Source organism: Miniopterus natalensis, chromosome X, assembly GCF_054644295.1.
Source record: "Miniopterus natalensis isolate mMinNat1 chromosome X, mMinNat1.hap1, whole genome shotgun sequence".
Lineage (NCBI taxonomy): Eukaryota > Metazoa > Chordata > Mammalia > Chiroptera > Miniopteridae > Miniopterus > Miniopterus natalensis.
In genome coordinates this window covers 49131402-49142082 of record NC_142103.1, presented here as the reverse complement: position 1 = coordinate 49142082, position 10681 = coordinate 49131402, and the positions used below count along the sequence as shown (strand labels likewise).

At 35.7% G+C, this 10681-nt stretch overlaps 2 pseudogenes; one reads left to right on the top strand and one right to left on the bottom strand.

Moving 5' to 3' along the window:
- Window positions 1-1923: 1923 nt before the first annotated feature.
- On the bottom strand, window positions 1924-2502 carry LOC107537242 (large ribosomal subunit protein uL6 pseudogene; annotated as a pseudogene).
- Window positions 2503-2641: 139 nt separating this feature from the next.
- LOC107537233 (calponin-3 pseudogene) lies at window positions 2642-3211 on the top strand (annotated as a pseudogene).
- The last annotated feature ends 7470 nt before the right edge of the window (window positions 3212-10681 follow it).

Genomic DNA, 10681 nt, shown 5'->3' with positions numbered 1-10681 from the left:
ATTCTAGTGGTGAATCTAGATCAGATTAGTAAATTAAACTTCTCAGTTAAATTGAACTCTCAACTAGCCAAAATGACTGGCTTCTAGACCACTTCTATTAGATGGGTACCATTTCCATGCCCCAGCAGTCTTTTGCTGGCTGGTTTCAAAATTCACAATAAAATGAACAGTACTTTTGGCTATACATTTACTTTATATAAAAACTTTCCATAAAAGCAAACATTAAGGACTATAGAAGAGGAGTAATTCATTTCTTGAAAGTCATTTTTATTTGCTGAAAGAGCCAACTCCTGGTTGAATTTTTCATTGGAGCCAACAGCATCTTTCACCAGTTTGTTTGGCAAGATTAAATGGAATTGTCAGGATAGCTTCAAATATATAATGCAAAGTGGAAAATTGAAAAAATGCTAAATTATTAATTTACAATATATTCAAATTCAGGATGAAACTGGGTAGGTCCCTGCCATATTTGTGGAAAATTTATCTTCAGCTTCCTGGCTCTGATATTGCCCCTTGCTGTTAAAATGGTACAAAAAGTGTTCAGAGACACTCAACTTTTATATAAATTAAAGACTATGACAGCAGGTGTAACATTTTGCCATTTGAGAAGGAATACATCTGAGAAAATTTTATTTAAAATTGATCACTGATGCCTGTAAAAAGCATGTGTTTGTATGATTGGCATTTATATGTTAAAGCATGAGGCCCAGGTGATCTCTTTTGAAGGTATCCCATTCCCTCCCTTGAATAGTCCTTTTGTTTAGCCTACCCAGTGGCAGTATTGCCTCAGTGCCAGGTGCCTTCTCTCCTTTCTGCTCTGTGTCCTGCCTGCCTTCCAGTCACCTATACTGATGCCCTGTTCCTTATTTTTAAATGATCTGCATTATTTCCTTTATGTTCTCTTTAGCACCTCTCTTCATTACTTCATGTCAAATGGTCTTACAAAGTTTAGTGCTCAAACCTCACTCACAGCTCATCCTGATACTCTTTTCCAAGGTTTCTCAGGTGTAGCAGGGAAAAATGAAAAAGAATGCAAGAAACTAGAAATTATCAACTTACCAACTTGTGAGGGGTGACATTTCCTTTTCAATACATGACTTTCATTACATCTTTAAAGTATCAGAACAAACACACCAAAAAACCTGAGGTACATATAACATGTTTAATGGATTAGGTTAACACTTAAAAAAAGTTTGTCATGAGCCCTGCCGGGCATGACTCAGCGGTTGAACATTGACCTAGGATTCAGGTGATCAGGGTTCTATTCCCCTTCGGGGCACGTGCCTGGGTTGTGGGCTTGATCAATGACTCTCTCATCATTGATGTTTCTATTTCTCTCTCTCCCTCTCCTTTCCTCTCTCTGAAATCAATAAAGATATATTAAAACAAAAAAGTTTGTCATGACACTGAAATAGCTGTGATTCACTTATTCAGTCATGCTTACATTTATCATTGAGCACATTTTTTTGAACACTTACCATGAGCCAGGTAGTGTTCTGACTAGTAATAATATAGTAGTGAACAAACTGTGAGCCCAACTCTTATGGACTTACAGTCTATTGGAGGAAGACAGAGATTAAAAATAACCTAAAATAGCTCTGGCTGGGTAGTTCAGTTGGTTAAAGCCTTATCCCATATGCCAAGGTTGCGAATTTGGTCCCCATTAGGGCACATACAAGAATCAACCAATGAATGCATAGAGTGGAACAACAAATCTCTCTCTCTCTCTCTCTCTCTCTCTCTCTCTCTCTCTCTCTCCTCTCTACCTCTCTTTCAAGTCAATGAAGAAAAAAAATTAAATAACCTAAAATGAATATTTATATTTTTTCAATACATGGCTTTTATTACATCTTTAAAGTATCACAAATAAATCTGAGGAATAATTTGGCATTTTGCTGTTTCTATAGCTAGACAACTTAGCTCTTATTCATCAGCCTGCTGAACTGTTCCTTTTTCAGAAACCTAGATACCATCCAAAATTTTTCTGGTATCCTGTTTTTAACTGTTGAGGCTTGCTGAATCAAAGCAGCTGAATTTGGTGCAAGTTCAATGCTGTTTCCTTCAAGAATCAGCTCATCTTTCTGGGCTTTAGGTACTGAACAAGCAGCCCATAACCTCATCTGAACCCTGCAGATGTATTTCTCACCCCAGAACTTTCTGACTTCAACAAGAGAACCATTCTCCTGAATAACAATGTTGATTGGGAAGTGAGTGTACACAGACCTCATCTTGTAATGGAAGCCCAGTGTAACCCCCTTGATCGTGTTCTGTACATGACTGCAGATACTGTGAACCATGGCCAGTTCCTTTCTATTTCATCACCATTTGTCAACTTGGATCCTCTTCCTTTTCTTTCCAAGGAGACTGAGTTCTACATTGATGTGACTGAAGTCCCTTCTGCAGGGTGCCTCTGGGGTCTTTCACAGTGACTGTGCATCCTTTCAGAGTAATGTCAACATTTTCTGGGATGTCCACAGTCTGATTGCTGAGAATGGTCTTCATCCTCACAGTAGATGCAGCAAAGAGAGCCTAAAATAAATATTTAAATGAAAAATTGTAGTTCTGAGCATCTGTGAGCACCAAGCATCTGTGCTATGGCCAGTCCCCGGCCAGGAGCTCAAAGCCAAGTTTGAGACCAGGAATGGAGTGCAGCCTCTTTGTGAAGCCAACCACCATAACCTACTTCAACAGGGGCCCTTCCTATGGACTCTCTGCTGGCAGAGGTCAAGAACAAGATTACTTCCAAGTATGACCATTAGGCAGAAGAAGATTTCCATAACTGGATAGAATAGGTGACAGGTATGAGCATCTGCATCAACTTCCAGCTGGGCTTGAAAGACAGCATAATCCTCTGCAAACTCATAAATAAGCTACAGCCAGTCTCAGTGAAGGTCGAGTCCTCATTAAACTGGCTTCAGTTGGAGAATATTGGAAACTTTATTAAAGCTATTTAGGCTTATGGTATGAAACCCATAACATATTCCAAAAAAAAAAAAAAGTTCTAATAATTAGAAGGGAAACGTGACAAGTTCAGACTACACTGGTGACCCTGGCTGGTCTGGCTAAAACAAAAGGATTCCATACCACTATTGACACTGGAGTGAAGGATTCAAAGAAACAAACACAACATTTTGATGAAGGAAAATTAAAAGCTGGCCAAAGTGTTATTGGTTTGCAGATGGGAACCAATAAATGCACCAACCAGGTATGAGAGAAAAAAGCCAAAATATAAAGTCTTGGTTAGGCAAAAGCTAAATGAGTCTGATGAACTTAGGAATTTAGTTTTATTTTTCATAAAAATTCACCTTAACTTTTTAAATGTAACACTGCTTTCCACAGTGGCTGAACCAATCTGCATTCTCATCAACAATGCACAGTGCACAATGCACAAGGGTTTTCTTTTCTGCACAGCCTCACCATCACTTGTTTGTTGATTTATTGATGATAGCCATTCTGACAGGTGTGAGATTGACTTTTGTGTATTGACCTTGTATCCTTCAACTTGCTATGATTGCTTATTCGTTACAGGAATTTTCTCTCTTTTATCAGTTTTTTTTTAAATTATACATAATTATGTCATCTGCTAACAAAGACAGTTTTATTTCTTCTTTCCCAATCTATACACCTTTCATTTTATTTTTGTGTCTATTGCATTAGATAGAACTTCCAATAAAATGTTGAAAAACATTGGTGAGAGTGGATGTTCTTGCCTAGTACTATTTATGTTGTTAGCTGTAAGTTTTTGGTAGATATTAGTTACTAAGTTGAGGAAGTTTTTATCATGAGTGTTTCTTAGATGACTGAGAGTTTTTATAAAAAATAGGTGTTGAATTTTGCCAAAAGCCTTTCCTGCTTCTTGATAGCATCATGTGATTTTTAAAAACATTTTTTAGCCTGTTGGTGTGATGAATTAAATTAACTGATTTTTAATGCATACTTGAGATGAATCCCACTCTTTTGTGGCATATAATTCTTTTTATACATTGTTGGATTCAATTTGTTAATATCTTGTTGGAGAATTATATACCTATATTTATGAGAGATATTGGTCTACAGTTTTTTTCTTTAATATTTTGCGTGGTCTTAGTATTAGAATAATGCTGGCTTCAGAATGATTTAGGAAGCATTTTCTCTGCTGCTAGTCTCTGAAAGAGATTGTAAAGAATTGGTATAATTTCTTCCTTAAATGTTTGGTAGAATTAAACAGTGAACCTATCTGAAGCTGATGCTTTCAGGATTGGTACATTATTGATCATTGAATCAAATTTATTTAATAGTTACAGCCTTTTTTAGACTGACTATTTATTCTTATCTGAGTTATGGAAAATTACATCCTTTAAGGAATTAGTTCATTTCACTTAGGTTATCAAATTTATGGGCATAGAGTTGTGCATAGTATTTTTTATTTATTTTGTAATTACCATAAAATCTACTAGAGTGATGCCTCCTGTTCATCAGATATTTATAATTGTGTCTTCTCTCTCTTTGTCTTATTTACTATGGCTAGAAGCTTATTGATTTTATCAATCTTTTCAAAGAACCAGCTTTTGGTTACATTAATTTTTTTTTCTTTTTGCCCTTTCACCCTCCTCTAGTTCCTCCTCCTTTCCCTCTGGCAATCACCATATCATTTCCTATGTCCATGAGAGTATTTTTGGGGGGAGGGCTTCACCTCCTGACCCAGTCCCCAAATCCTCCTCCAATGTGACAACTGACATTATGAACTCTGTATGTATGAGTCTGTTTGCTTGTTAGGGTTTTTTTTTGTTCATTAGATTGCACATGTGGATGTAATCAAATCATATGTCATTTGTCTTTCTCTGACTGCCTTATTTCACTTGGCATAATACTCTTCAGGTTCACCCATGCTGTCACAAAACAAGATTTTCCTTTTACAGCTGAATAGTATTCCATTATGTAAATGGGCAAGAGATTTAAAAAATATATATTTTAATACTTTTTAAAAAATATGTCTTTGATTTTAGAGAGAGACAGAGGGCGAAAGAGAAACATCAATGAGAGAGAAACATCGCTACTGGGGATCAAGCCCACAACCCATGCATACGCCTTGACCGGAATCAAACCAGTGACCTCTTGGTTCAAGGTCGATGCTCAACCACCAGCCAGGTTGGACCACAGGTTTTTTATCCACTCATCTACTAATGAACACTTGGGTTGGGCTGCTTCCAAATCTTGGCTATTGTAAATAGCACTGCAATGAACATAGGGGTGCAAATATTCTTTTAAATGTTTTGGGTCCCTTCGGATATATTCACAGAAGTGGAATCACTGGGTCATAAGCAGTTTCATTTTTAATTTTTTGAGGAAACTCCATACCTTTTTCCACAGTGGTAACACTACAATCCCATCATAAGCAGTTTCATTTTTAATTTTTGAGGAAATTTCATGCTGTTTTCCACAGTGGTAACCCTACAACCCCATCAACAGTACACAGTTGTTCCCTTTCCTTCACATCGTTGGCAACACTTGTATGTTGATTTATTGATGATAGCCATTCTGACAGACATGAGGTGATGTCTCATTGTGGTTTTAATTTACATTTCTCTGATGACAAGTGACATTGAGCACCTTTTCATGTGTCTGTTGGCCATCTGTATGTTCTCTTTGCAGAAATGTTTATTCAGGTCCTCTGCTGATTTGTTAATTGTATTGTTTGTTTTTTGGTGCTGAGTTGTATAAGTTCTTTATAAATTTTTGGATATTAAATACTTTTCATATGTATCAGTGGGTTGTCTTTTCATTTTGTTGATGGTTTCCATTGGCATGCAGAATGTTTTAGTTTGATGTAATCCCATTGTTAATTTTTCTTTTGTTTCCCTTGCTTGAGGAGATACATAAGAAAAAATATTGCTATGAAAAATGTCTGAGATTTTGCTGCCTATGTTTCCTTCTAAGATTTTTATGGTTTCAAGTTTTACATTTAAGTATTTTATTCATTCTGAGTTTATTCTTCTGTATGGTGTAATAAGATGGTCTAGTTTCTCTTTTTCTGCATGTATCTGTCTAATTTAACCAACACAATTTCTTGAATAGACTGTCTTTTCCCTATTGTATGTCCTTCCCTACTTTGTGAATATTAATTGATCATAAAGGCATGTTTGGTTTTTTTCTAGGTTATCTATTCTTTTCCATTGATCTATATGCCTGTTCTTATGCTAGTACCAGGCTGTTTTGATTACAACGACTTTGAAGTATAGTTAGAAATCTGGTAGTATGATTTCTGTAACTTTGTTCTCCTTGCTCAAGTTTACTGTGTCTATTCCAGGTCTTTTGTGGTTTTATATAAATTTTTGAAATATTTATTATAGTTCAGTGAACTATGTGATTGGTATGTTGATATGTCATTGTATGTTGATTGCACTCAATCAGCAGATTGATTTGGGTAGTATGGACATTTTTAAAAACATATTTTTAAAATTTATCTTTCCTGTAAAAAGTATTACAGGTGTCCCTTTTTTTCCCCATTGACCCATTCTGCCCCACACCAACACCCCACCTCAGGCCTTCACCACACTATTGTCTTTGTCCATGGGTTATGCATATATGCATATAAATTCTTGGTTAATCTCTGCTCACTATCCACCTCCTCCTTCCCTCTGAGATTTTTCAGGTTGTTCCATACTTCTGTGTCACTGGATCTATTTCGTTCATCAGTTTATTTTGTTTTTAGATTCCATATACAAGTGAGATCATATGATATTTATCTTTCTCTGCCTGGCTTATTTAGCTTAGCATAATATTATCCAGGTCCATCCTTACCATCCCAAAGGGTATGAGATCCTTCTTCTTTACAGCTGCATAGTATTCCATGGTGTAAATGTCCCACAGCTTTTTTATCCACTCATCTATTGATGGGAACTTGGGCTGTTTCCAGATCACAGCTACTGTAAATAATGCTGCAATGAGCCTAAGGGTCCATATATTCTTTCTGATTAGTGTTTCAGGATTCTTAGGATATATTCCTAGAAGTGGGATCACTGGGTCAAAATGCAGTTCTATTTTTAATTTTTTGAGGAACCTCCATACTGTTTTCTATAATGGCTGCAGCAGTCTGCATTCCCATTGGCAATGTACTAGGGCTCCCCTTCCTCCACATCCTTGTCAGCACCTATCATTTGTTCATTGGTTGATAGTAGGCATTTGGACAGGTGTGCAGTGATACATCATTGTGACTTTAACTTGCATCTCTCTGGTAATTAACAATGCTGAACATTTTTTCATATGTCCCTTAGCGATCTGTAGGTCTTCTTTGGAGAAGTGTCTATTCAGGTCCTTTGCTCATTTTTTAATTGAATTGTTTGTCTTCCTCATGTTGAGTTGTATGAGTTTTTGTATGTTTTGAAAATTAGCCTCTTATTGGATGTATCCTTGGCAAGTATGTTCTCCCATACCATGGGTTTTCTTTGTCTTTTCAGGTTGATTTATTTTGCTGTGCAGAAGCTCTTAAGTTTCATGAAGTCCCATTTGTTTATTTTTCCCTTTGTTTCTCTTGCCTTAGGAGATGTATCCATGAAAATTCCACTACTTGAGATGTCTGTGACTTTACTGCCTATGTTTTCCTCCAGGACTTTTTTGGTTTCTTGACTTATATTTAAGCCTTTTATTCATTTTGAATTTTTTCTTCTGTATGCAGTATGTTGGTGGTCTAGTTTCTTTCTTTCTTTTTCTTTCTTTCTTTCTTTCTTTCTTTCTTTCTTTCTTTCTTTCTTTCTTTCTTTCTTTCTTTCTTTCTTTCTCTTTCTTTCTTCTCTCTCTCTCTCTCTTTCTTTCTTTCTCTTTCTCTCCCTCTCTCCCTCTCCCTCTTCCTCTCTCCCTCTCCCTCTCTCTCTTCCTCTCTCCCTCTCTCCTTCTCTCTTTCTCTCTTTCTCTCTCTCTTTCTTTCTTTCTTTCTTTCTTTCTTTCTTTCTTTCTTTCTTTCTTTCTTTCTTTCTTTCTTTCTTCTTCTTTCTCTCTTTCTCTCTTTCTCTCTTTCTCTCTTTCTCTCTTTCTTTCTCTTTCTTTCTTTCTTTCTTTCTTTCTTTCTTTCTTTCTTTCTTTCTTTCTTTCTTTCTTTCTTTCTTTCTTTCTTCTTTTCTTTCTTTCTTTTTCTTCTTTTTCTTCTCTTTCTTTCCTTTCTTACATGTCCAATTTTCCCAAAACCAGTTATTGAAGAAACTGTCTTTACTCCATTGTATGCTCATACTTCCTTTGTCAAATATTAATTGACCATGATGGTGTGGGTTGATATCTGGGGTCTCTGTCCTGTTCCACTGATCTATATGTCTGCTGTGGTGCCAGTACCAGGCTGTTTTGATTACAATGGCTTTGTAGTAAAATTTAATATCTGGTATAGTGATCCATCCAATTCTGTTCTTCTCTCTGAAATTTGCTGCAGCTATTTTAGTACTTTTTTAGTTCCATATAAATTTTTGGAATATTTGTTGTAGTACTGTGAAATATGATGTTGGTATTTTAATAGGAATTGTGTTGAATCTATAAATTGCTTTTGGTAGTACAGACATTTTATTGTTGTTAATTCTTCCAATCCATGAACATGGTACATTCTTCCATGTGTTTATATCTTCCTACATTTCTTTTTTTCAGTGCCATGTAGTTTTCCAAGTACACATCTTTTACATCTTTGGTTAAGGTTATTTCTAGCTATTTTATCTTCTTAATTTCAATGGTAAATAGAATTGTTTTTCAATTTCTTTCTGAGAGCTCGTTATTGGTGTATAAGAATGTCATTGATTTTCAGATGTTAATTTTGTATCCATCTACTTTGCCGAATTCATTCATCAAATCAAGTAGTACTTTGGTGGAGGTTTTAGGGTTTTCTATGTTCAATATCACGTCATCTACAAATAATGACAGGTTTACTTCCTTCTTTCCAATTTGGATACATTTTATGTTTTCTTCTGGTCTGATGGCTTTGGCAAGGACTTCAAGTACTATGTTGAATAAGAGTGGTGAAACAGACATCCCTGTCTTGTTCCTGTTTTTAAAGGAAATGGTTTTAGTTTTTGACCATTGAGTATGATGTGGGCTGTATGTTTGTCATATGGCCTTTATTATGTTTAGGTATGTTCCCTCTACTCCCACTTTGCTGAGAGTTTTTATCAAAAATGGGTGTGGAGTTTGTCAAATGCTTTTTCTGTATTTATCGATATGATCATATGATTTTTGTCCTTCATTTTGTTTACGTGATGCATCACATTTATTGATTTGCTAATATTATACCAACCTTGTATCCCCAGAATAAATCCCACATGGTCCTGGTGTGTGATCTTTTTAATGCATTGCTGGATCCAGTTTGCCAGTATTTTGTTGAGGACTTTAACATCTCTGTTCATCAGGGATATTGGCCTGTAATTTTCTTTCTTTGTGGTGTCTTTATCTGGTTTTCGGATAAGGATGTTGTTGGCCTCACAAATAAAGTTTGAGAGTTTTCCCTCCTCTTGAATTTTATGGAATAGTTTGAGGAGAATATGTGTTAACTCTTCTACGAATGTTTCGTAAAACTCTCCTGTAAATCTGTTTGGTCCAGGACTTTTGTTTGCTGGGAGTTTTTTGATTACTGCTTCATTTCATTAGTTATCAGCCTATTCATATTTTCTGACTCTTCCTGACTTAGTTTTGGAAGATTGAATGTTTCTAGGAATTTGTCCATTTTACCCATGTTGTCCAGTTTGTTGGCATATAATTTCTCATAGTGTTTTCTTATGATCCTTTGTATTTCTGTTGGCTCAGTTGTTATATCATGTCTTTCATTTATGATTTTGTATATTTGGGTTTTTTCTCCTTGTTTCTTGCTGAGTCTGACTAAAGGTACATCAATCTGATTTATCTTTTCAAAGAACCAGTAGTTGGTTTCATTGATTTTTTTGTATTTATTTTTTTTTTAGTCACTATGTCATTAATTTCAGCTCTGATCTTCATTATTTCCTTCTTTCTACTTCCTCGGGGCTTTTCTTGCTGTCCTCATTGTAGTTCTTTTAGTTGTTTTGTTAGATGGTTTAGTATACCTTTTTCTTGTTTCTTAAGGTAGGCCTGTACTGCTATGAAATTTCTTCTTAGGATTGTTTTTACTGTGTCGCATCAATTTTGGGTTGTTGTCTGTTCATTTTTGTTTTTTTACAGGAGGTGTCTGATTTCTTCCTTGATCTCATTGGTAACCCATTCATTGTTTAATAACATGCTATTTAGCCTCCAGGTGTTTGAATATTTTTTAGTTTCTTTATAGTGGTTGATTTCTAGTTTCATGGCCTTGTGATCCCAGAAGATGCTTGATATGATTTCAGTCTTTTTGAATTTGTACAGACTTGCCTTGTGCCCTAACATGTGTTTTACTTTTGAGAATGTTCCATGTGCACTTGAGAGGAATATGTATTCTACTGCTTTGGGATGAAATGTTCTGTAAATATCAATGCAATCTATTAGATCTAGTGTGTCATTTAAGGTCTGTGTTTCCCTGTTGATTTTTTGTCTTGATGATCTGTCCAATGCTGACAGTGGGGTGTTAAAGTCCCCCTCTGTGATTATGTTGCTGTCAATATTCCCCTTAAAGTCCACTAAGAAGATTTTTATATATTTAGGCGCTTCTATATTGGGTCAATATATATTTATCAGGGTAATATCCTCTTGTTGGATTGCTCCCTTTATTATTATGTCATGACCATCT